General features: G+C 51.1%; 1 protein-coding gene across 8 annotated transcripts in view; it reads left to right on the plus strand.

Annotated features, from left to right (window-relative positions):
* NDST2 (N-deacetylase and N-sulfotransferase 2) overlaps positions 1–26,291 on the plus strand; it is a 109,592-nt gene that overhangs the window by 22,661 nt on the left and 60,640 nt on the right. For 7 of the 8 annotated variants that reach the window (XR_012905515.1, XR_012905516.1, XM_075934625.1 and 4 more), the window contains exon 2: positions 8,299–8,380. The gene's annotated coding sequence lies outside the window, so the exon portion shown is untranslated. Of the gene's footprint in view, positions 1–8,298; positions 8,381–10,340; positions 10,381–26,291 lie in introns of those variants that run through there. The other variant, XM_075934627.1, reaches the window with a different exon arrangement.

Consider the following 26,291-nt stretch of genomic DNA (forward strand, 5'->3'; position numbering starts at 1 on the left):
ATTAAATACCTGAGCACCAGGATGCGCTTTGTTTCTGTTTCTGTGTTTTAAATAGACCCACTATTCTAAGGAACATCACCCTGAGAGCTACCTACCCGACCGTCTCTATTTCTAAGAGGCGTCACGCCGAGAGCCGCCTACCTGACGGTCACTATGCTAAGGGGCGTCATGCTGAGCGCCGCCTACCTGACGGTCACTATTCTAAGGGGCGTCACGCCGAGAGCCGCCTACCTGACGGTCACTATTCTAAGGGGCGTCATGCTGAGAGCCGCCTACCTGACGATCACTATGCTAAGGGGCGTCATGCGGAGCGCCGCCTACCTGACGGTCACTATGCTAAGGGGCGTCATGCTGAGCGCCGCCTACCTGACGGTCACTATGCTAAGGGGCGTCATGCGGAGCGCCGCCTACCTGACGGTCACTATTCTAAGGGGCGTCATGCTGAGAGCCGCCTACCTGACGGTCACTATGCTAAGGGGCGTCATGCGGAGCGCCGCCTACCTGACGGTCACTATGCTAAGGGGCGTCATGCGGAGCGCCGCCTACCTGACGGTCACTATGCTAAGGGGCGTCATGCTGAGCGCCGCCTACCTGACGGTCACTATTCTAGGGAGCATCATGCCGAAGCTGCCTACCCGACCCTCACACACATATCTAGCAAATTACCAGAGGTATACTGCAACAATAGCAATTGTCTGAGGGTGGCAAGGAGGGCTGCTGACCATACAATCCCTGAAAAGCAGAAAGAGCCAAGAGTGCTGTTGGCCATTAACACCGAGGGCCTATGCACTGGGTCCGGGTTCTGGGTTAGGTCCTATCTGACCGCTAGATTTGATGGTCTGAGACAGATTTGGTCCAGTCGAACATGGCAGCTGGTATTCCGGTGGAACTGAGCAGGGCAGGGTGCGATACTGTTTTGCAGTGGAGTTCATTGGTTAGGGCTGTGCTTGGGGCCCAGGGTTGGAACAGCAGCCCAGGGAAGAGTGGGTCTAGTTAAGAGAGCTTTGTGATACTGGAGTGGCAGGATGTATTGTTGGCTGGCCTGGAGGCATGGTGGTTGGAGCGCTGGTGGCAGGGAAGAAGTTTGCTCATTCTAGCATGTGCTTCAGTCTCTCGTTATTCTTGATTCATCCGCGGTTTATAATTAGATACGTTTTCTTCCTAGCTTTTTGGCTGGTGTTATCTCACAGGCCCAGTGATGTAACATGAGGCATGTTAGATTAAGTCTGCCTACCGGGTGCGGGGGGACTCTGCAAACCAAGAGAGAAGAAAAGCCGTTTCATGGAAATGTCCAAGCAGTATGCATTCAGAGTCTGGAATAATAGCTGTTACTTAAGGATGATGGATTATTTTATAATGAACTGGGGTGAAATTAATGCTACTAAAAGAGACTGACTACTCAAAATATTTTCTCCATTCACACTGGCAATATTTTTATGACAGTCCTTTTATAACATGTGGTTGTTATGCACAGTAGCTTATTGTTCTGGATCTTGGTTCTCATCCCTCCTTTCTTAGACTCAGATACAGATGAAAACTCAGACTTTTTGTTTAGGCATCTTAGAAGATAAATGTTACCTGAATCTTTCCAACCCATGCAGAAATCTGCGCTACTGGGATTCAGAAGACATCAGCCACGCGTGGTTGCAGATACAGATGTGGCTGGAAGGGCTGTATTGAGGAGAGGGAGGGAGGAGCTGATATTTTCTATAGCTGTGATTTAAGAAAGATGTGCCTGGTACTTCATACGGCTCTGACTGCAGGCACCATGTAGAAAATCAAATTGGGTCCCTTCGCTTCAGCTCTCGTCCCCATAATAACAATAGTAGTAGTACAGGCTGAACCTCTCTAGTCCAGCACCCGTGGGACTTGACCAGTGCCGACCCAGAGAGTTTGCTGGGCCTCAGGAGGTCAGTGTTGTCTAGCAGCATTACCAACACTGCCACTGCTGAGTGGGCTCTTAGAAGACGTTCGGGGTGAACTAGAGCTAAAGAACAGCACAGAACATGGGAGCCAGGCCTGGGGGCTGTAAACAGACTTTATGGGACTGCAGGAAACTTGGCCGCACCCATGCTAAGTGGGCATCCAGCTAACTGGATCGTGGATGTTGCTGGACTAAAGGGGTTCAACCTAGAGAAGTCATTAGCACTTGCTGTGCTTTTCTCTTGTGCTTCACAAAAGAAGGGAAGTGGAGTTCTCTCCAGTTCCAAAGATGGGGAAACTGGGAGGTGGCAAAGTGCCTTGCTCAGCCTCTCCCAGCAGAGCTGAGAAGAGAACCTAGGTCTTTTGGACTCCCAGCAGAATGCTTTTCCCACTGGACCATGCTGCCTTGCCAGTGTGTGTCTGGTTGCTTTCTTAAAAGTGTCATTCTTAGTCTTCCCTGTTCCAGCCGAAGGAGAGCTTGCCAAAGGCGGATAAAAGACACGCTCTCACCCAACATGCATGAGCAAGATACTTGCTATGGGAAACTTGCATTAAATGGTTCTACTGAGAGTTATCTTCTAGAGGGAAAGAGACGATAACAGGGATGCCAGAACGAGCAGCTTCAGCTATAGCACGAGAGTTTTTATTTACACAGCTGAGCTCTGTTTGGTTCTAAAAATAAAGAACGTTCATTTCTTTTGGCTAGATTCCTACCCCCTCTGAGTGGAGGTGGGATTAGTACTCTCTCAGGCCCGGCAAATCAAATTGCATAAGCCACTTAGCTAGCTGTTCGCGCTTACCCGGGCTGTTGTGAGGATGACATTTGCTTTCCTTTATAAATTGCTTCCAGATCTTAGCAGCATTTTCTGTGTCTGATATTCACATCAGTTTTTCTTTCCCTATTCTTGGACATTGCAGCCTGCACTTGTAGCTGAAATCCTTTGTCAGCCATGCATTGTTGCAAATGCCGATGTGGTTTGGAGTGATAATCAGACTCGTTCTTAAACCACAGGGGTATTTGCGACAGTTCTCAGGGTACCCAGGACTCAGAGTCAGATTGTTACCCTGCTTCCAGAGGGAGGGGTATCTTTCCTGTGGTAGCTTCAGTCAATCAGGTGCTCTCCTCTGAGCTGTGCCAGCCTTACAGGTTAAAAATAGGTGCATCCCAGCCAAGTTCCTTCAAATTGTTCCCCTGACACTGTGTATTCAGAAATGCAAGATTCAGTGGACCTCAGTTTACCAGTTTTACCTTAAATCCCTGCCCCTGTAGAACACACAGGACTTAGGAGAACTTAGAATAAAACATGTTTAATAAAGAGCAAAAATTGAATTAGAAACAAGAAAGTGGGGAGGAAACAAATGATTGCAATATACTGTAGACACAAGGGCTTTCGGCAGTGAATGGCTGCGAAATACGTCTTCCTCCTGTGTAACACTGAAAGCGGCTTTTTGTTTGTAGCAGACTTCCCCAGGGTGCATCCTGGTGCCAGGGTGCTGCGGAGCCCACAAGCATATCAGACTGGGCACTCTCTCAAGCTGTGGTAAACAGTAATGCTGAAAGGGATCTTGGAGGGGGAAGGGGCAGCGGATCGGTGAGCTTGCAAATGTGGTGTGGCAGCGGAAAACAAGCCAATATGACTTTGGTCTGCATGTTGTATAGAAAGGTGAAGCAATAGTTCCCTACTCTGAGACTTAGGCTGTGTCTAAACAGCATGCCTTACAATGCCACGGCTGGTGTCTTTGTAAGGTGCTTGTGCGACCCCTCTCTGTTGTTGCGAGACACACAATATAAACCCCAGTTGCACGCCAACGAGAGGCGGTATTGTCATCAGTGGGAGTGCAGCTCCTGCTGACAACGCACTGTCCACACCTGCGCTGCTAAAAAGTATGTTGTCCATAGGGGGTGTTTTTTCACACCCACGTGACACAAGTTTTAGGGATGAAAGTGCCAGTGTAGACAGCATTAGCCTATAGCATCGTGGAGGGCCACGTGCCTCATTACTAGACAGGTGTAAACAAATGGGAGGGAGTTGAGAGAAGAGTGACAGATGCTTAAAGATCGAGGGGACTGATGCCAGCAAAGAACCCACTGTAAAAATGGGCAGCTTGGCTGAGCAATGACTTAAAAGCATATGGGGGAGGAAAGTGGTGGTAATCTACAGATATTTGAGGGAGTACTCTAGAAAGATTGAAATGAACGGAGTTAGCTTTGTAAAAGGGGAAGGAGCATTGAAAGGAGACCCTGAAGATGATAGACCTTTGGGATAGTCTCCTCAAAGGAAGAGCTGGAAGAAGAAATGTAGAACTAGACTGGCCGAATGCACCAAAGACATGGGAACTGTATCCGAAAGCCAAAGGCTCTGCTTTGCGTGGGAATACATGGGATGGCTGAATAGGTCTCTTTCATCACTTCATTTCTGAGATCCATGCGGCCATGCTGGTCTTCTCCCGTTTCTCTATTTTTCTGCCTCGTGCCCCTCCCCTCTCTAGCAAATCGCCGTTATTGCGTAGTGTGACAGCGAGTGCCCCGCGGGGCCACACTCGGGGTCCTATTGCCCGCCCTGTGTCTGGCGGCCTCCCGCAATTTAGTCCAGCCGCTCCCTTGAGGAGGAATTAACGTTTTGAACGTAGTCACTAGTTTGTGGGCTAATACAATAGTCGCCACTCATCGCGTCCCGCCCTGCCGGCAGGGGGGTAGGAAGGGAGACCCGGGCCCGCCCGCTCCTCCGGGTCCCAACCCAGGGCCCTAACGAAGGTGAGGCTGTTCACTATCTCCTCCTTTTGGTTGACAGGGACGCTGCCTGAAACGTGTCGACCCCACGGGCCTTAGGACCTGCCCTGGGTCACGTTCTACCTGCCTCTTCCCTCCTCCAGCTTCCACCCCACGACCGAACCCCAGAGCTCCAGCCCATTACATCCCGACTGCCCCGACATCCAGTCCACCCACCGCCATCGCCCCGCTCCCTCTCACCTCTCCGGCCTCCACCCTCCACTCAATTGCAGCAGGCCCTTTTTAAAGATGGTGCCGCAGCGCTGCCTTGGCTGCCCGGCACGCACGCCCATGTGCCATACGCCCTCGCGCCCCCGGCATGGCGTAGGTGCCAGCTCGTCGCGGCTACTCTGCCCGGCGGCGCCTGCTCAGTTCCCCTGTTGCTGCGCCGCCATGTTTACCCCCCCGGTGGGGCACCTGCCGTGGGGGCATGGCCTCCCTGCCCGGCGGCACTTGTGCCATCTCCCGCGTGCCCCCACACCGCCCCTGTCTTCCCTGGCGCGGCACCCGCCGCGGGAGTGCGGAGCCCAGCGGCTCCGTCACACTTAGCCATCGTGATATGGAAATGGCAGGGAAGGGGGAAATGTTCATGTGATGGACCGCCCTCCCCATGCTTTATGAAATGGACTCATGGCCACGAATATACATAACTCAAAGGCGCTTTGAGCGAATGATTGTGTGTAACCCGTCAATCTCCACGTCATGATCCGCTGGTTCTGTTTATCTCACTTCGATGTGTGTATCGTGTGTGTGTAAAATTAGACCTAAAGAGTAGGGAATATTGTGTGGGTTTCAAATGTGTGAATGCGAGACATGGAGGGTGGTGTTACCCTCAGTTTTGATGAACAGCTGTTAAACAATCTCTTTGGTCCTTATTCTGAGCAGTGGGTGGTAGGGAGCGGCCTTAATTTCTTACCAAAAGGAATAGGGAAGCAGGGGCCTGGGTCTTTGGGCTGGGCTGCACCTGAAGGAAGGAGCCGAAGTCCCCAGGGTGGGGAGACAGACGGCCCTGGTTTGGAGGGGCAGCTGGAAAAGAGTTTTAGGGGGAGTTTGAAGAATTTGTGCTGAGGTTTCAGTGTAGAAGTAGCCAAGTGTTTTTGTTTCTTTTGATTTGTTACCTACTCTGCTCTGCCTGTTCTCACCTGCTGCCACTGAAATCCTGCTGCTTCTACTCAATACAATCACTTCTATTTTCTATCAAACCCAGTGGAAGCGATTGTTACCTGGGGGGCAACCAGTGTGCACACTCCCCCTTTCATTGCTAAAGGGGCTCACCTAATTCTTTGGGGTTTGATCCCATCTGGGGAGGGGGATCCCAGGAAGCTGGGCCCTAAACTGCCCTCTCCTTGGACCTGAAGAGGTTCAGTGTCTGTGCTGCTTCTCGGTGGGGGTAGGACCTAAGCTCGTGGCCTTGGTTTGGGGAGACCAGCAGAGCTGGCCCAGCAGGACCGGGCGGTGAGGAGCCCCAGAGAGCAGGAAGGTGAGTGGCAGTGGCCATGTCAGCACCCCGGAAGTCACCCCCCAAGGGGTCATCTCTGACTGCCCCCGTCACAGTTCATATCTTAATATGAGACTAGACTTGGCAAACCAGTACGTTGACTGGGCACTTGCCTGCCCACGAAAGATAAAATATTACCAGGTTTTCCAGCGGAGTGCCGTGAAGAAGGCAGTGCAGCGCTGGCCTTTCATTATCTGAGATCTTAATTTTATTGTGGGTATAAATTTTTCGGAGTTAGAGTAACTCAGCTAAACACCTTCTTTTGTAATCAGCACAAGTAGCTGTCTCAGGGGTAAGCCTGTTAGAAACCAGAAGGTCTTACTCGTCTTTGTTGCTCATGTTACTGGTCTAGTAAATCTGTGCTTTAAAGTAGTCCACTAACGCTGGTATTATTTGGCAGTATTTGATCAGCTGACCAGTTACTTTAGGACTGGTCAATGTCCAACTCTGTGGGATGCTATCTTTCTTTTGAAAGATTTGATTGGAAAATAAAAAGCTTGTTAAATGACATTAACTTGTAAGTAGATATACAGGGCAGAGAAAGTGAACAGAAGTCTGGGCTGACTTTCCTGAGCATTGTCTCTTAAATAGAAGCGTCGCGCGGGTGCTAGCCAGAACCTCTTGCCCAAGTTTATGAAAGTGGCCTTGTGCCAAAGAGCCATTTAATCCAGTAACCTCTGGTTCACTGTGTTTCTTTTTGGAGCTGTGAAGGGCAGTCCCGTGCTGCGGGCTGCCATATGTGTTAGATTCGTCTGAGGCCATGTCTGCTCTAGCGAGCAATGAGCTTAAGGAGGCACAGAAATACCCATGCATCTGTGCTCCTGTAAGAGCTCTTATGGAGCTGCTCCATGCCAACAGAAGAGAGCTTTCCCATTGACCCCATTGCACCGCCCAGAGCAGTGACGGTACCTGTCGGCACAGTGCTGTCCAAACAACCACTTATGCCGGCAAAACGTATGTCACCCTGGGTGTGCAGTTTTTGTTCCCACCCGTGAGCGATGTCCATTTTGCTGACATAAGTGGCAGTGCTGCCGTGGTCCGACTGTGAAAACCTGCAAGTGACTAGACAACCTGGATAGCAGCACAGCTTTTTAAATCTAGAGGAGGCATCAGCGATGTGTGTTTCTTTACGGAACCAAAGCGTGTGCAAAATTGCAGCCAGAAGATCAGTGAGTCTGCTGCTGAGAGAAGGTAGGGTGGCCCTGAACACCGGTGTGTGGCTTGTGTGATAAGGGGAGTGTTCAGGATGCCAGGCAGAGTGAGCTACTGCTCTCCTGGGCAGACTGGCTGGTGGCCGACTGTCTCAGGATGAGGGTTGAGCCTGAGCTCTGTGTGGAACAGTCGCATGAATCTCTGGCTACAGACTTGTGAAAGGAAAAGGGAGCCATTGGCTGGCTGGCTTGGATTGACTTTCAGGCAGCTCTGGTATTAATTTGAGGAGATTATGCAAGAATTTGGGAAAAGTCCCAGTTCTGGGGTTTTTCTGTGTAAGGCCAGCAAACCTGTAACTCACATTTCAAACAGTATTCATAACAATTTGGTGTGTGGTAATATGTTGCACTTCTGTACGTAGAGACTGTCTCTGTAAGGACCTGCAGCCACAGTCCACGGTCGAGAGAATGCTGTGACACTTGACATAATGGTTACTCGGCATTACGAAGAAAGGTCTGTCTATGAAATGTACCTCCGAGGCCTCAGGACTGTGGCATTGGTATGAAGAGGCCCTTGGACTTTGCATTTCCGATATGGAAAGACCATGGCAAGCCAGGCACATCTCTGTCTTTCATTCCCTTCCCCGGTTCTGTTTCGCCATGATTCAAACTCTGTGTTACATGTTATTGCCTTTACCTGCACATAATGGTTCCCACCCAGGAACATTAAGATGTGCAGCACCTTGTTGGGTATTTCAGTTTTGTTTGGAAACAGACACACCTGCACAGACACACACAAAGACACACATACCTGTCTTCCCTCCCTCCCTCAGTGAGTGTTCCTGAAACACTGTCTGTGATTGTCTCGAAACTCCTATGAAATGAAGCATCCAGTTTAGGCTCTGATCTTCCTCTCCTGCAATCTCTAATCCAGGCCCATTTTCCTCTCTTCCCAGCTGCAGGGAGTGATTGCAAGACAAGCAGTGTCGGCTTTTGCTCTGTGTGCAGGCTGCTCAGAACAAAGGTGCTGCTGAAAAGGTAAGAGCTTAACCTCCATCCTCTTTGATGTAGATTTACACTCCAAGGGCCTGATAAATTTAGACTTGCCATACCTATCACCTTTGACTGTAACTAAGCTCTCAGTGGAGAGAATCTAATCTACCAGCTCATAAAATTGTAAGTGTCTACCATCAAAGTGCTGTTAAATTTTGGTTCAGCGTGGATGGCATGGCATTTTGCAGCACTGCAGAAGGGGGAAGCTGAAAAGTAAGCACGCTTCTCCTTTCACACACAGGGAGGGAGGGCTAGATTTAGGGCCCCAGAAATGGCTTTGACCTGAAAATGCATGTTAATTACAACACTAACTTGCTGGTTTTTGTACAGTTGCTGCCCAAAGACCATTGCTGCAGGGTGTGGCTGAGGTGAATGCTTCAGAAAGTGGCGTGGGATTTTCCATAAAGCCACTTACCTGGGTGAAGTATTATGGGGTGCTGTCTGAGTCAAGCAGACATGGATGCCTGTGCTTGAGAGGAATAGAAGTCATGTGCTTTTGTGACGGGAGGAGGGGGACAGGCCTGAGAGAGGAGTTTGGGTCACTCCTTTTCCTGAGTTACCAGAAGGTGCTGGTTTTTCTTGAGCAGTGATTCCTGTAAGTCTCCATTCCAGGCAAGGAAATAGCGAGAGGACCAGAGGGATGCGTAGTGCTGCAGTGCACAGATTGTATTTTTCCAGTAGATCTTTTTGAAAATGAGTAGGTTAAACCAGTGCATGACTAATCCTAGAGGAGCTTGAAAGCATGATGATGTTCTGTAATTGTGAAACAGGATTGAGCTTTAGCTGCGCACCAATGAAATGTGCACATGCGAAACACTAGCAGGGCGTTAGGGACAACCAGATGGACGTGACTGTATGGTATGATATGGTGTGGTGTGGTGTAAAAAGTGAATTGGCATGTGTTTGTTCACAAGTGGCCCAACCACAAGTAAGGGTTGCAGATCATCCCAGAACTGTGCTGATAAAATCTTCATGCCATCACATGTTCTCTGTGTACCTGATACGTGTCAGAAAATCTGCCTTCTGAATGTTTTTGAGTTTAAAAATATATTCTTACTATCCCTCCACCTGCAAAGCCAGTCTGTCTTAGTGCCATGCATGCAATACTTTTCGTTTTGGAAAGGGGGAGAAATTATAAGTGTTTTAGAAATGTATCAGCAATGACCTAAAATGCCTTTTCATTCCATAATAATATTGAGATTGTAAAGTCTGACATCTCAGAACTTTCTACAATTGGAAGCAAGTCTGTGTAGTCCAGGGAGCCTGAAACTTTTGCCTCGCGCTCTTAGAGTTGTAGTATACTGAACTTGAAACCCATCACTATGTCTTATTGTTGCCTTTGGTTTTTCTTCCTCTTAGCCCAAATGTTTAATCTAAAACCTATAGTACTGTGTTAAGAATATTATAGTTTTCTGTAAAACTATTAGTAAAATACATTTTTAAAACATGAGAAACCTATTATTTAAATGTATTCTTATCCAGTTGCAAGCTATGATTATTTCATAAAGTTGTTAAATTTGTTAAATAGTCCATGCATATTTAGTTCTCATAATAGCTCAGTCTGTCGGTAGGTCTATCTGGCTCTCAAAATCAGGGCTGTGACCATTCTTTTAGCTCTTGGGTCTTCTAAAGGTTTGTATACAGATGTCATGTAATTAACATGTTACCTATTGCATCATTCCTCTCATGCACAGTTACTTTTGTGTGCTCCAGTTAACAAAAATACTTAATAGAGTTCAGTATTCAGCAGTGTAGCATTTTTAAATCTCTTTTTGCATCTCTGGTCACTTCAAAGGTCTTTTTAAAACTTCAGAGTAGTTTGAAGTCTTCCATGGTGTGAGCAAACTATAAAAAGAATCCCTTCCTATGTCTGTGCATGCATAAACATTCCTGGTAGAGCCACATCTTTTAATATTCTTTAATTTCCCCTCCTCCACCCATCCAGGAAGTCTTCCTACATAGAAAACCCGCAGTTCCCTCATAAGGTAAGATTACCACAAATGTTATAAAGCCTCAGAGAGGTAGTCGTGTCCATCTGTAACTTTAAAAATAACAAGTAGACCAGTGGCACCCTAGAGACTAACAAAAATGTATCGAGTATCATGTGCTTTCATGGGCAAAACCCACTTCCTCAGATGAGCTGGAAAGGAGGAAAGAAGGAGACTCTCAGAATTTATAACAGAAAAGGAAGCAAGAGGGCAGAAACAAAGCTACCTGTCAGTTGTAATGGGGCTAAGTGAGTGGGCTAGCAGTGCCCCATACTTAGCTTTTTATGTCAATGAGGTGTTGAATGTCAGGAAAGCTGGTTTTATAATGGGCCAACCAGCTCATGTCTGTGTCCACTGCCCTTTGCATATGAAGGTCAATTCTGCACTCTCACCGATGTTCTAGTAATTGTAACTTGTAAAGTAGCTACAACTAGGTGCCTCCAAAAGAGAGATTGTTACAACAATAGGGAACAAAAGAAAGCGCTTGTGGCCATTGGAGTTAGAATGTTTCCCTGCTAGAACATGTGAGGGGGACAATGAACGAAGGGTTTGCAAAGTGACTTTGGAGGAGCACAGAGCGATTGCGCCCAGGAAGAGACAGTAGTTCTCTGTGTTGAGGGGTTGGCTTGAAAAAAGGCCTAGGTCTTGTCTTCATAAGGGGAAAAAATGGGGTTGGGAGAAGTGCCATCACAGCTACCAGTGTTTAGCTGCACGGGTGGTAGCACTGGTGGGAGTTTTAGTGCACACAAGGCTGTGACAGTTTCTGGCATTTTCATCTGTCAGAGAAATGTTGAGGCTCCAAGCAATGCAGTTGAATTGGAGGTAGCAGCCATGTTGTTTTTTTTTCCTGTGCTCCCTTGTGTAGACCAGGACAAGAGCAAGCAAAGTGCTAAAGGAGGAAGATAGTGAGGACGTTCACATTTTTGTGGTTGCGCTCTTGAAAGTGACTGCAAACAAAGGGGCACTTGTGATTCCGTGTTTACTCTTTCTTACTAACTCCATCTCGGGTAGGTTTGGATGACAAGTAACAAGACATGCTTTCGAAACTCGCAGAGAATCAAGCAGATTCCTTTTCCTCCCCACTATTCATACAAGATGCTGTGCCTTCGGAGACACCTGTGTAATTGAATAGATCTTAGCAAGCCAGTCTGGTGTGTGAGAAGAACGGGTTTCTGTGCCCCTCTTGTAGCTGTGTTCGGTTTGCATGACTAACCAGAGAAAAGTGCCACTAAAGCAGGCAGGTAAGGCTTGAAATACACACAGCAGATCTGCTGATCATGCAGGTGCTATTTTTAGTTAATCACTTTTCAGTGCCTTGCTATAAGGAGACAGGGCCATGCCATGGCCCCTGCGCTCCCAGGCGGCCAGCAGAGAGCATAGGCAGTTTGGGAAGGCAGTGCCTTCGTTCCCTTGCCTGTGCTACCCACGGCCCATGGGCTTGATAATTCTATAACAGGAAAGCTCGCTAAGCCCCCCTTTCAAACCAGAAGCCCAGGTCTCAGTGCACAGGTCCGACCATCTCCGAAACAATGACATTGACCATGAAGTGCTTCTCTGCTCAGGAGCTTTAGGCACAGTGGGTTGAAGGGTCAGCTTGAAGCAGGCCCTTGTACTGGGATTCTTTCAGCAGGGCTACCCCTCCCGCTCCCACGAACACTAGCATCCTTGGGATTCCTTTCAGCTTTGCTAGCTTTTGTGGACTGGAGTGGAAGGGGGCAGCTGCTGCACTGGGTTGGCATCTTTCCAAAGCTGGTGGGATTGTTCCCAGCTGTCAGTGACTCATAGTAGCTGAGTTACTGTCTCAGAGTTCCAGCTAATGGAATTTGCAGTTCGGTTTCCCCTGAATTATCTGGCAGAGGACGAGTTTCCTTTTTAACTGAGGGAGGAGGGGAGAAATCCCACGAAGACGCAGCCTAAATATGAATTCGGGTGAGTTGCTATCCGTGCTATTCAGGATGATGCATGTAGGCCCTTGCTCAGGGTCATGTGATCCATTCCACCCTATTCTGTGCTAGATCGGCTCTTACGCTGTACCCATTGCCAGAGTCCCAAAGCTCTTCCGCTGGTGGCTGTCACGCGTTTGTTCCCTCGCCGTCTCCAGGGGAAGAACCGTGTGCCACGGAGTGTTTTGTTTCAGGGTTTTGCAAGGTCACAGAAAAGTGTCCTGGGCTTAGAGTGGAAGGTGAGGAGATTTATGATACTCCTGCTCTTGTCAAGATCCATCAAACCTTGTTTATTTGGACGCCAAAGAATATCAGCGAGTCTGTATGTCGTAAGTGTAGTGCCACATAGACAATGGTGCAGATTTTCTCAGGACACTGGGGATCCTGGGGTGTGCTGACTGGTGCGGATTTGTCAGCAAGGCAACTGGTGATCAGCTTATGTATGCCAGGTATAAGGAGCCCAAATGGCATCCATGCAACAACCCACTATGGTTCCAAATATCTACTTAGCTGGTGGCAGCCTTCCTTGTTTTCTTGGATAATTGTCCATTTTCTCCAAAGCAGGCTTCTGTCCAGGCATGGATGTCAGAGTGTGACAGGTGAGCTGGTAACCCCTTCTGTATAAAAGAGTGAGTGTGTGTGTGTGTGTGTGTGTGTGTGTGTGTGTGTGTGTGTGTGTGTGTGTGTGTGTGTGTTTCTCTCCACCTCGACCCACTTTACAGTCCATTTCTCCAATCCAGACTTCTTGGACTTGCTGATACCAATAGCTTTGCTAAAGTCAAGGTCTATCACATCCACCGCCTTCCCCATGTCCACAGGCCAGTTATATATCCAGGTGCCTTCTGTTTTCAGATTGTCCTTGATTCAGGGTTTTCATCCCTTTTGCTCTTCTATATCCTTTCTGGTCTCTGATAGGGAGCTTATAGAATTCTGTGGCCCACGTTTATCCCAGCCCTTCTACTGCAATGGCCAGTGACAGTATTCCATCCTGAGGCTTCTGTTGCATTGCCTAAGAGACAGATCCTTGCTGGAAATTAGCAAACGTTTGCTTCTCCGCTCTAATCCAGTCTCAGGGACAGGAGGTGCGACTCCTGTAGCTACACACATGCCTTTCCTTATTTACTCTCAGAAATACAGTTCAGATACCGATAAATCAAGCTTCACCTCTAGTTTGGTAAGTGATGTATGGGGTCCTGTGATGAGATGCCCACCTCACACAGGAGTTGGAGAGGTTAGTGGAGACCTCCTGGCACTACCATGGTTTGCCCCCAGAGTGGAGCAGTGATGGTGTGTCCTCCAAGCAGCCTAGAGAGGCACAGCCAATCGGAGAAAAGCTGCAGGGCTCATATAAGAGGCCCTGCAGGGAGGAACAGATGAGTAGCTGTGGGGAGCTCAAGGAGCAAGCACTGTGTTCTTCACAGGAGGAGGGACACTGCAGGGACTGGGGAGGCGAGGGGCAGCTCCTGGCTAGCTGCTGTGACCGAACAGCTGAAGGGAGGGTGAAGAAGGTGCTGGGGCTGTGAAGTGGCCCAGGGAAATGGAGCAATATTGGGAGACGTTAAGAGTTGCCGCAGGGGGCTGCTATCCACAGGATCCCTATGTTGGGACCCGAGCAGCGGGAGGGCCCAAGTTCCCCCCGTTTGCCCCTGCGGGAGCGGCATTCTTGGTGGAAAGTGATATCCAGACTTGGCTAGAGGGCTGATTCGTGAAGAGGGAGGGCACCGTGATCCTCCGCTGGGGGCGGGTCTGCAGGCAGAGGAGATGACGGGAGAGGTACCACCAGGAGAGGATGCATTGGCTGGCAGAGCTTATCCCCAGAATAGCCAGCAGGAGGTGCCGCTGTGATGAGGAAACCCCAGGACAGATCCCAGGAAAGCCTCGGTGCCAGCTGGCAAAGGGTTCACTGTAACAGCTAACTCCTGCCAGGCCTGACAGAATCACCGCACCTGACCCATTGTCCAGAGGGTCACGCGAGGCTCTAGTGAAAGTGTACGTCATTGTGAGGTGCACGCAGGGACGATATGTGAGGACTTATGTCTGTATACTGGAAAATGGGTTTAAAGTCTGAATCAAAGCAGGGTTGTCAAGCAGGTTTGGACCAAAGAATGAACATTCACCTGTCTGCCTCAGTTCACATCTAAAAGAGGCATTGTATGCCAACACAATGGAAGCTTATGTGCATACAGCCTCAGCAGCCAGCACCCCAGGGAATCAAACTTGGGGTCATCCTGATTCTGGGGACAAACCAGTGGACTCTGGAGACACAGAGGAGGCAAAAGGACAAGGAATGAGGAATCCCAGCCATGTTGGTTGGAGATGCTGGGAGATTGTTTTAGGTGAGAGAACATTTAGACTCTGGGAAGCGTGTTGTGCTTTTGGTTTTCTATGAAACCGTTTCCGTTTCCATTGTTATCCTTGTTCACTAGCGCTTTAATCGTACCCTTTGACAATAAGCTTATGCTTGCCTTCAGTATAAAGATCTCAGTACTGGGATGGTCTGTTGGAGCTGACCCTCAGATGAATCAAACAACCTGGTGTGCGTGTTGTTCCTTTAAGGGCAACTTCCCTGGTAGTTTCTGTGACTGTCCAGCCATTAAGCGCTGGGTATTGCAGGGGAACACTTTAGTGAGGCCAGGGCACGGCTATTGTTAAACTGCAAGGCAAAGTGAGGGCTGGCAGGACCCTGGGGATGTGATTTGGGTGGGGAACGGTCTGGTGGACTCAAGAAGCTGACACCCAGTTAAGCACAAACAAGGCTCTTTCTCACTGAGTGAAGGGGTTTCCCTGGATACCCTGAAAAGGCATCACAGTGTGTCTCAGCCAATATCACCAAGTGAGATGGAAACTAACTAATGTACTTTATGGAGAGCTCTTTGCTTCCATCTGCAGTAGGGCACACTGCCAAAAAAACCCCACGCGCTATCCCAGACATAGCTGATCAGAGGAAGCTTTAGTGTAGAGGGCTCTGTGGTTCTTCCAGCTGTTGACACCATCATATCGATTAGACTGCCTCAGAGCAAGGCTAACTGGCAGCGCTGTGAATGGCTGCTTGAGTCGAAGAGCGGTCTGCAGTAGGGCAGTCTGGGAATTTTCGTACAGGTGCCAGAGTGTAGTTTTCTTGCTCTGGACTCTCGTGATCAGCAGTGTTGGACAGTTCTGTTCGTGTCATGCTAGAACTCCAAGCTGTATTCTCACTGCAGTACTGAATTCCGTTTTGGTCTCCTTTTTTTAAAAAAAATCCCCGGCAGAAGTAAACAGGTTCATATGTAGGTGACAGAAATGAATAGAGGTCTGGAGAGCTTTTCACCTGGCGAGAGATTGAAAAGTTGGACACTGTTCAGAGAAGAGATAACTGAGAGGACGTAGGAGAGAAAGAGAGATGAAATAAGGAATGCTGTAATGGAGGGAAATTGGAAACTCCTGTTTACATTCTCTCTTGTTGTCAGTTAGATGGAGGGGCCGCAAATTGAAAACGAAACGCTCCTTTGCATTACCCACAGTTAGCCTGCTTCTTGCCACGTGACACCACTAACGCAGAGATGTGAGTAGACTCCAGAAAAGAACTAGACATTGTATTGAATACTGGAAATACCCTCAGGAACTAGAGAGAGTTAAAACAATGAACCTAGTACTACAGAGTTGGAAAGACGCAAACCCTCATGCAGCAGAAGCCAAACTTAGAGGCGTTTAGAAAGAAACTGCTCCCAGAGATGGATTATTCCATAATTTCCCACTCTGGGTGTTCTTGTCCATTCCACTGAAACCCCCGTGAATGGATCCGTGATGGACTAGTGAGTGGACCACGAGTGGCCTTTCTTTGTCCCAGTGGGACTGAAATCCAGCACTGGGCGACCTGCAGACCACATGCAGCCCATAGGAGATCCACCTGCAGGTGGCCTGCGCTCCCCCTCTTCTCTCTGCGTCCTGTCCCACGCTTCTCGTGCACTGGGGCACTATAGCCCCGCACTTACCTAAGTGTCCCACGCTTCTCGTGCACTGGGGCACTATAGCCCCGCACTTACCTAAGTGTCCCACGCTTCTCGTGCACTGGGGCACTATAGCCCCACACTTACCTAAGTGTCCCACGCTTCTCGTGCACTGGGGCACTATAGCCCCACACTTACCTAAGTGTCCCACGCTTCTCGTGCACTGGGGCACTATAGCCCCGCACTTACCTAAGTGTCCCACGCTTCTCGTGCACTGGGGCACTATAGCCCCACACTTACCTAAGTGTCCCACGCTTCTCGTGCACTGGGGCACTATAGCCCCACACTTACCTAAGTGTCCCACGCTTCTCGTGCACTGGGGCACTATAGCCCCACACTTACCTAAGTGTCCCACGCTTCTCGTGCACTGGGGCACTATAGCCCCGCACTTACCTAAGTGTCCCACGCTTCTCGTGCACTGGGGCACTATAGCCCCACACTTACCTAAGTGTCCCACGCTTCTCGTGCACTGGGGCACTATAGCCCCACACTTACCTAAGTGTCCCACGCTTCTCGTGCACTGGGGCACTATAGCCCTGCACTTACCTAAGTGTCCCACGCTTCTCGTGCACTGGGGCACTATAGCCCCGCACTTACCTAAGTGCCCCACGCTTCTCGTGCACTGGGGCACTATAGCCCCGCACTTACCTAAGTGTCCCACGCTTCTCGTGCACTGGGGCACTATAGCCCCGCACTTACCTAAACTGCCACCTCCCTCCCATCGCTGCTGATTCCCACTTTCTCCCCACTCCTGCCCCTCCCTTCCAGAGCTTGAACACCGTGAACCAGGCAGTAGGTGGCATTTTGAAAGTGCAGGGAGGGAGAGGGAGGCGTTAAGTAGGGATGTAATAGTGGAGTCGATTAACTGATGAGCAAAAGCTTGTAGGCTAATGCTTTAGACTACATGCATTTCTGCCCCCCCCCCCCCCCCCCCCCCCCGCAGCCACTAAATTTGTTAGCAGGCTGGCCAGCAGCCTGGCTCAGTTCTGGCTCATACTGGGTCCAGGACCTACTCTGCATTTCAAGTGTAGTAGGAGCTAGGTGAGCAGGCAGCTCAGCTCATTTCCAGCTTGCACCAGGTCTGGGCGCTCAGACTCTCCCTCCCCCCAGACAGGGGCTGCTGCCACCCCACGCTGCTGCCTTTGTATCAGACGCAGCAGTACAGGGCAACGGGCAGCCAGTCGGCAAGGGGAGCTGTTTTTCAAACCGGCTCCCTTCGTGGACCAGCTCCCACCTGACACCCCGCACTGCTGCCTCTGAGTGGCGGGGGGGTTCCTCGGGAATGGAGCTGGAGCGCACTGGCTGCCGGCCCCGCCCCCAGGGACTATCGACTAGTCGAGTAACCGATAAGAATTCATGAGGTTACTCGACTGTTCAGTTAACTGATACTTAACATCCCTAGCGTTAAGTGAGTGACGGGGCTGGTGCCCCAGTGCGTGAGAGGCAAGGGGAAAGGGGCAGAAAAGGGATTTGCAGGCCACAGATGGAACCCCAGTGGGCTGTTGTGGGCCACAGGCCGGCCACCACTCTTCTAGATGTTGCACTACATGGATCCCCGCAGCTTATGTCCTTCTGGACCCCTGAAATTAGTGACTGCTTCTGTTCCTCCTCACCATGGTGATATCACCATTATCACCACGGTGATAATGCTGAGTTACAAATCCTTCTATCCCCCACTCCTCACACATCCCTTCCACGTTCACTGTGCCATCTCCGACAGTCCACAGTAAATCTGTGCCAAGCGGGGACTCCCTGACCCTGGGACTCAGAAATTGAAAGCACATCTGCTTCTTGTATTGGTGGTGCTGTCTCCATCTTGGAGAGCCTGGCCTCCTGCCCATCATGCAAGGAAGGGCGTGATCCTGGCAGATTTTGGACTGTCAACAGAATCACATTCACGCATAAAATCAGTTCCAAAACAGGACTCTTGTAGTGGGTTCCCCTTTGGAGCCACAGGCGGTGGGTCAGTTCGGAGCCATGTTCGGAGATGGGGAGACACGGAATCCCTTGGAGAGGAGCAATGCCTGCCAGGCCAGCACTTGCCGTTGCGGCTCCTCACCATCGAATGGCTCCTGGTTTTTGTCATTGCTGTTGCCATCCAGAGAGGGAAGAAGTAGCCTTCCTTCCCGGGTCTGTAATGTGCTGGGAGGAATCTTCCGGCATAAATCCCCCGGAACTGCAGATCTCCGCACTCAGCCCTAGGGCTCCTGTCACTCGGGCATTGCACAACCCTTCTCCTCGCATCGGGGCCTCACAAGGCTCCTCCTGCTACAGCCTGCGTCTTACCGCGGGCGCTTGAGATGACTCAGGCCATCCCAAGTGACGGAAGTGCAGGACACGTGGAAGGAAGGGATGCAGCAGGTTACTGCGAGGGGCCGAGAGAGAGCCTTGGGGAAAGCACACAGTGTGGGGAGGGCTGAGTTCCCCCCCAGATTGCGCGGCTTTCTGACACGCCCCGAGAAGGGTCCAGCAGCAGAGAGAGATCTTGCTCCCAAACCCTGAAGCTGCTTGGGATGGTGGGAAGGAGCCCCAGCATGGGAGGGGAGCCCCTCCTCACTGTCCCCAGCAGGGAACCACCAAACCCCAACTCCCTGCCCCAACCTTAGGGGCCCCTGAGCACTCCCCTGCAAGCCAAAGCCCTCATCTCCAGCCCTATCCTAGAGGCCACGCCCCCAGCCCGAGCCTGGACCCCCTTCTGCACTCCAACCCTCAGCCCAGAGCTCCCCGAGCCTGGATCCCCCCTTTGCACACCTAGCTCCTCGTCCTCAGCTCCACTCTAGAGACTACACTCTGCCAGAGTCCTTGATCTCCACCCCTCCGTGCAATCCCTGAGCCCCACCCTAGATCCTGCATCCCTGGTTGGAGACCTAACACTCCTGCACCCCAGCCCGGAGCTCCCTCCTGCTCCCAGAAGCCCTTGGCCCACTCCTGCCTCCTGACGTTTGGGCTCCAGTATGTGCTCCAGATTACACTGCAGCAAGGGAGGTTTGGGTTGGACATTAGGAAAGGCTCCCTGCCTGTCGGGGGGGGGAGGGGGACACTGGGATAAGTTGCCTGGGGGGGTTGTGGAATCTCCATCTCTGGAGATGTTGAAGAGCAGGTTGGACAGACACCTGGCAGGGATGATCTAGACGGCGCTTAGTCCTGCCATGGGGCAGGGGACTGGACTTCATGGCCTCTCGAGGTCCCTGCCAGTCCTAGCATTCTGTGATTCTGTGAAGATGCTGTCCTACATCACTTGAATGGTGGTGCACATAAGAAAATTCATTCTGCTCAGAGGTGGAAACAATTAGCAGGACACTGGTGGGGGCGTCTGGCTGGCCTGAGGCGGTGACCGGAAGCTGTGCTTGTTTCTTCTCCAGGGTCCCTGCGTGCCGTCATTGAGTCAGTGTGTGGGGAGGGAGGCGGGAGAGCACTTCAGTTTATAAAGGGCTGGGACGTGTCCTTTGTCTCTCAGTGGCAATAGCAGCTCTGCTTGTTGCATTGCTAGAGCCACGACTCGTTAGCGTCCAGTCGAGCTCTGTGGCTGATATCTCCCTAGGAGCTTTAATCTTTGTTCGCTTGAGAAGCTGAGAGCAATTCCTCTGGCTCTGCTTGCGATGTGGAAGAGGAGGGGCAGGCCGGGAGAGGAGGCTGGTTGAATGTGCTCCTGTGTTTTAACACTCAGACATAAGCAGAGTAGCCTGCAAGGGCCTCTCTTGTTTTAAGTATTTTTAGATCCGGAAGAAACCAAAGCTGTTATTTCTGTCTTGCAGTCTCTCTCGGGCTGCTTACGCGCGGGGCTGGGATACTCTGAACTGCTTTTCTCTGTTGGCTTTTCAGTTCTGCATTTGAAATCCCACCGGAGAGAGCGAAGGATTCCAGCACTTAGGCCTGGCAGAGAATTGCAGCTGCTGGCTGCCAGGCTTCCCTCTTGATGGTGTGTTGGCAGATTCGTCTTTGGCCTTGGTGGGTGGCAGCGTTGCCCTCGGAACTTGTGCAGACTGGCAGCCTGCCAGTCCGGGTCGCTCCGTGCTAACCAGCTCGTTTCGTCTCGATTCTTCTTCTTTTTCTGGTCTCTGCGTCTGGCCCTTTGGTGGTTTTGTAAAGCGCGCTTCATTGGACCCAGCGACCGTTACCCTAGTGGTGGCCGTGGGAGGGGTGGGGAGTGGCGCCATGTTTTCAGAATGATTTATTGGGACAGAGGAACAGATGCTTTCGTTTGAAGCAGGGAGGGTTTTCTCAAATAGGCCCTGTGCGAGGGGGCGAAGAGCAAGAGCAGAGGTGCTGGTGGGAGAGAGGACCCGGGACGCAGAAGCGATGCTCTAGACGTCCGTGCGGCTCATCTGGGCAGGTGGCCAATGAAGGCAAAGGTGGCCATTCTATACAACATGCCACCTGAGCTACTACTCGAGGGTTGGAAACCGGCCAGGTTGGGCGACGCGGGACCCTAGCTAGCACCACATTGCCCGCTTCCACAGCTAACCTGACACACTGCCGCCCAGCCATGTGCTCTGCGGTGGGGCTGAACGTAATAGGTTGAAAGCTGTGATACAGCAATGGCTAAATCCCATGCACATGCTGTGTGAAGGAAGTAATAGGGAATGTCTCTTTATTTCATCGTTCTCTTCCCCTCCGCTGGGGGCGAGCAGCTTCTAGCATTAGAAATCACACACTGGCCACTGCTAGTGGGAGCTCCACTTTCCTCTCTTCCCTTTCCCTACTGAAGTCCGGGCTCGGTTGTATTTTCTGGAAAGGGAGACTCCTGAGACAAGGGCGTATGGCGCAGTGGAAGAGTGCAGGCATTTCATTAGAGTCATGCACCCCGAGAGGCCTTCGGGAGACGTCTAGCATGAAGCGTCTGTTCTGTACCGGGCCCTGGAGCTTCTGGCTGAGGGGTGAAGTTCTAGTGTCGAGCGTAAATTCATCTCTGCTTTTCATGTGCCAGCACAGACAAGTGGTCTCACTTTTCTCTAGCCCTCGGGGCTCCTGCTGGAAGAGGGGCTTGATGGCATGGTTCCTTAGGCAGTGGTAGCTCTTGCTCCGGCCAGTCCCTCACCCCAGGGGCAACAGCAAGAGTCTGTCAGGGGTGGCTGCTCCATGCCGAAGGCCCGGACCCTGTCTGTAGTTGTGCCCAAAGGCCTCAGCCGTGCCGTGCAGTTCCCACGCAGTTCTCCACCGGAAGGAGTGAGACAGACAGCCCTGCTGTTTCCACACTGGGCGGTACAGCTTGGCTCCAGAGGAAGCAGAGCAGGCCAGCCATGGTCCACTGGTGCCATTCTCCAGTTCAGCATCTCTCTGGATGCAGGCGAATTCATCCAGTCTCCTGTACCTGTCGGCCAAAGCTTGGCGAAGCTGTCATCCCCGCAGCCCCGTTTCCATTTCCCACTCCCTTCATGACGCCTGATAAAAGCAAGGCTGGGTTAAAACGTCTGGGTTGGTGATGGAGGTGTTAGCACTTCGGCCAGTCCTGCCTTTTTGTGTGAGAAATAGTGTGTCATTTGTATTTCTCCTTCCCATCTTTGTCCCCCTTGGTAGGTGTTATCAGATTAGCCAACTTTCCAGGCAATTGGAGTGTGATTCCATGGCCCACAGGTAAAAATGCTGCACACCTTCGAAGCGCCGCTCGTTCCTTTCTTGCCAACCTCACCTCTCCCTTTTTCTGTGCCGCGTAGAAGCCGCACGGGTTCGTGGCAGGAGTGTGGCTTTTTAGGGCACTAGCTGGTGGCGGCAGTGGTGGTTGTTTTGGCTTTTGTTGAAGTTTGTGTTATGGTTGCTTGGGGGGTTACCCAGCATAACAGACCCTGCTGACATAAGGGGACTGAAGGATTGTCCTCTTGGCTTCAGTTAACGTTATGTAGGCCTCGGAAAAGGCCTCCTCCTGCAGAGGCACTGGTGACACTGGTTTCACTGTGCGTAGTGGGGGTCGCCTCCCATGAAGGCACCTGGTAAGGAAGGGCTGACATTAGCTCTGCCAGCTTAAGGCCAGTGTCACACGAGTGCTGTGTCGGGAGGGGCTACCCAAGGGCCAGTGCACGATAGAGGTCAGCGGCCCGGCCAGCTTCTTCAGGCATGCTGAGGTCAGACGGAACCACGGCAGCCTCGGCTCCCGGAGGGCCCAGAAAGAAAAGCCTGCAAAGAGGATAATGGGCATTGGCCTCAGGGTAGATCCATCTGGCCCTTCGCGGAGCAGTCGGGGCCCCATTGTGCTCAGCACTTTACAGATGAGGAGTGGACCCTGCCCCGAAGAGTGCAGTCGGCTCAGGTTCCTGTACCAGTGCGTTTTCGTAAACGTCCTTGTCCGCTCCGCGGGAGTTTTCCCACGTGTGGTCTAGCTCTGTGTTTATGCGAGGGGCGTTGCATGTCAGACCCGTGGGAAGTCAAGAACATGGGGGGGGAGGCTCGTTTTTCTTGGTAACGCGTTCAGAAAGGAATCGAGGTCAGTGGGGGCCGTCTGGTTGAAGTCCTATCTCACTATCTGCAGAATGGTCTGAAATGTCCCTTTATTCATCTCCAGGGACAGGTTCATCTCCAGATGTGTAAAACCCGGAGGTGACCATTTGGCTGGAAAATCAGTTGACAAAGCAGGTTTGGAGGGTTGGGGTGAGGGGTCACATGAAGAGCTAGTTCCTCTGATGTATTTATGCTTATAGAAACTCTAAAATAGCTCGGTGCTCTCAGCGCTGTCGAGCGACTCGAGCTGAGGTTCAAAATCCCTTCGCTGCAGGGCTGCCTCGAAAGCCGGACGGCCCCGGTTGCGGTGCACATGTTCAGTTTCCTCTTTTTACAAGTCCAAAGAACCTGGTGCAGTTAGGGCATAAGCTGGGCTGGAGCCCACCTCGTCAGGTACATGAAGTGGATGCTTGGGTTTGGCAGGTACAGATACACCTGCAGAAGGGGTGGGGCGGGGCTACATTACTAGGCAGAGGCCCAGTGCTAGAGAGATCAGTCCAGTCCGGAGGGCATGGCCCATTCTCTGCAGTGGATAAGAAGGTGAGAATACCAACAGAAGGGAAAGGGCTTTTTGTAGTGAGCCAGCCACCCTGGTCTCTATTCAGAGCCTCAGCTAAAGCCCGACGCATGGTCGACTGTGCCTGGGAGCAGCTCTGCCCAGCCAGGAGAAGGGTACAATGTCCATATAGGCCATGCTGGAGCAATCCGTGTGACCTTGGCCTGGTCATCTCTGCCTTTGTGTAGAAGTGCGGAGTCCCGTGACACCTAGAGACTAATACATTTATTTGGGCACAAGCGGAGGGTCTGGTTCTCAAACTTTCTTGCTGAACCCAAGCGTCCATAGGTTAGACACCCCGGTATCTTCCACAGCAGCATGGTACAACGTTAGACCCTTTTCAGTGTGCTTGTAGGATGGTGCTGCTGTTAAAATGGTCTGGGGGCGTGAGGGAGGCGTAGCAGGATCTCCACGTCGAGCTGTACCGTTTTCACGCACACCCCAGAGGAGGAGAGCAGAAATACAGGGACAAGACTGCTGCTCTCCATACACAGGTGACAGTGTACCTGGCACTGACTTAGGCCATAGAATCCTAGAACACTAGGACTGGCAGAGACCTTGAGGCATCGAGTCCAGCCCCTGCCCTCCCGGCAGGCCCGTTTGACCTTCCTTTCTGCAGGCTTGCTTGTGACGTCTCAGACGCCGGATGTCTGTGTGTTGCCTCACCAAGCACCTTTCCTTGCCTTGGCAGAGACGGGCACTGGGAGCAGGCATTTTGCCGCTTGTTCCGAATGGAGCCTCTGCTCAGTTCCTGCCCCTGGTTGGGTTGTTGTCGCTCTTTTTGTAACTCTCTGGTGGGGTCAGTCCTGAAGCACAGTTCTGGGTTCGGAGCTGCCCCAGGGCTGACACTGGGGAGCACAGGAGTGTTCTGGCTTCGTTGAGATTGGCGAGTGGAAGGAAGGCCAGGACTGAAGGTGGCTGGTTCTCTTTGGCTCTGTGACCCATGTAACTAAGTGCTCTAAAGATAAAACCTGGCAGTGGCTTGACACAGCAACCTGGCGTTATCCGGGTCTGTCTGTCACGGTGGAGGACGGCTTTGTCTTTATTGTACACGAACCTAGTGCTGGCTAGAGGTCTGGGGTTTGAAGTTGTGTGTGTTTGCAGATCAGGGGTAGCCTTTCCACTCTCCCGGCTTGCCCTGCCTCAGCTCTCTGCTAATTAGCGGTGCTTGCAATTGTAGCTTTTGTAATGCGGGAACTGCACAGAGCCCACTAAGCTTGATGGAACCAGTCTCAGCGTCTCTCTAAGTTACCGTATAGCTGTGCTGTGTTTTGACTTTTCCTGTAATATCCCATTGAAATATTTCAGAGTATCCTACCTGCATTTCGCAGTTGAATGAGACCTTGGCTTTGCCTGGGCTTCTTCCGCCTCCTTCAGTGCTGGGAGAGCCTCCTTTTGGGGGATCCTTATTCCTGACTGCTAGCTTCAGTCTAACAATGGATTCCCTCTGGCAAACAGGAAGAGGCCCAGCCCCTCCCCCTGGCTGCTCTAATCAGTTGCCGTAAGGTGGAGGGAGAGAGGGGGCAGTATCTATTTGGTGGAGCTGTTTGCCCTTCCAATGCTTTTCCACACTTTTCTGTGGGGTGGTAACATGGTTAGTGTCTTCCCAACGTGTGCTGGTGCAGAGGGCATGGGAAGGTTTTCCTCTTGCCCCGGCATTGTTTTCGGATCACAGGGAGAGAAAAGGATCTTATTAGCAGGTGGCAAGTCTTTGAAGTACATTAGAATCCACTTCACGGAGAAAGCAAATCCTCTCTCCAAACTACAGATAAACAATAATGCTTTCAAACCCTCCTCAAGAGGATCAAGGTGAAATTCAGTGAGCAGCCAGCCACAGCTGGAGGAAATGCCTTCTTTCCCTTTGCTCTTGGCTGCTGTATGGCTGGTGTTCCCTCTTTTACTTTAGACTAGAAGAACAGTCACCTCGGAGAGATTAGTATCTTGCTAACCGATTTTTGGGAGTCCCTCTTCAGACCCATGTGACTCCAGTACCCACACTCCCATTCCCATTCCCTGCACCCTCTTGCATAGGTGCAGCAGAAGCAAGCCCGCGGCGCAGACTCCACGCTGGTGAGGCGGTGGGGGAATAGCAGCCTGCCAAGAGGAGGAGTTGAATGACACACAGAGCTGGCTAGCTCAGGAGAGGAGCAGAAGAGCAGTGACCCCGGGGAGTCCCCCTCCTGGGTCGCTGGTCTGTTTGCACTTCAGACTGTTCTCAAACTTGGAAGTGATGGTGAAAATGAAGCATGTTTGGCGTAGGCTGGCACTTATTTAGAGTGGCAGATGCATGCCCTGCAAAACCATATGGCAGAGTAATATGGCTGTTTTGAAATGGTGACTGAATCAGGCCTATGTTTGGGTGGGAAAGATGGGTATTAACATGTCCATGATGGGTCTGATGTCATAATTTTGCAGTCACCAAGTTACACAAGCTGCAGGGAGCTGAGGAGGAAAGGGTGTTTTCCAAAACCAAACTGCAAGAAGGAGTGAAAGCAGAAGAAAAGTTGTGCCGATGGTCAGTTGGTCGGTCTGTCTGACATTTTAAAACCATATGTGCTGTGAGGACTATTGGGGGAATTTGGCCCAGCTCACCTTTCACAGAAAGCTGAGTGTATAGACAAGGCTATTGAGAATTATCACGCAACAGTGTTTCCCTCATACAGTAGCCCTGGCCAGAACAAACCAGGAATTGAGAGTCTGGACTGGGGGGAGGGGGGGGGGGTTAAAAATGTGTCCTCCAAGAAAAATCTGTGGCAGGAATTCAAATAGGAATAAGGGGGCCGGCAGTAGCCAGGCTTTTCATTCCTTTGTTTGGTTATCTTGCATAAGTGCTTTAGCCGGGGTAGCTGCATGGGGCCAGCTTCCAACACAGGCCTGCTCCAATCACATGTCATTTCCCTGTTGTGCGTGGTCTGGCTGTGACAGCTCGGGTTAGGAATGTAAAACGGAAGAAAGTTTGGAAGAAGGGCCAGGTCTGCAGTGTTAATGAGT

Source organism: Pelodiscus sinensis, chromosome 8 (genome assembly GCF_049634645.1).
Source record: "Pelodiscus sinensis isolate JC-2024 chromosome 8, ASM4963464v1, whole genome shotgun sequence".
NCBI classification, from domain to species: Eukaryota; Metazoa; Chordata; order Testudines; family Trionychidae; genus Pelodiscus; species Pelodiscus sinensis.